Below are 592 nucleotides of genomic sequence, written 5' to 3'. Positions count from 1 at the left end.
ACCTGCACCCTGTAGGGCCTCCCCCTGAATTCCCCCAGCCCCGTGCACCGTCCAGAGCTCCCCTTCCCCCCAGGTTGTCCCCGATGGCGACACTGAGGCCGGGGGGAGCACGCAGGGGGTCCCCACACCCCCCAATCCCTTACCTGGGGCTCAGCACCCCGGGGCGCCGAGGGGCTCCTCGCCCAGCGCTCGCCCGCCCTCCCGCTTCCCGTACCTGCAACGGGGACACGTTATGGGGGCAGCGGCACGGGGCGCGCGGTGTGACAGAGGGACACGATGGGGAGTGTGTCGCGATAGGGAGCGTCCCATGATGGGGAGGGCATTGAGACGGGGAGCGTGTCACGAAGGGAAGCACATCATGGTGGGAGCACGTCGGGATGGGGAGCCCATCACGATGGGCAGAGCGGCATGTTGTGACAGGGAGCATGTCGCGATAGGGAGCACATCAGGACCGCCAGCCCCGGGGCCCCGCTCACCGCGGGCGGGTGACCACATTCAGGTACTGCTGCAGGTCGTTGTAGAAGCGCAGCAGATCCTCCACGGGCGCGTCGTCCCCGGGGTACGCGGGCTGCGCCGGGGCCGGCGGGGCCGC

This window comes from Corvus brachyrhynchos, unplaced genomic scaffold, assembly GCF_000691975.1.
Source record: "Corvus brachyrhynchos isolate BGI_N302 unplaced genomic scaffold, ASM69197v1 scaffold47, whole genome shotgun sequence".
NCBI classification, from domain to species: domain Eukaryota; kingdom Metazoa; phylum Chordata; class Aves; order Passeriformes; family Corvidae; genus Corvus; species Corvus brachyrhynchos.
Note: the sequence above shows the minus strand (reverse complement) of the source record.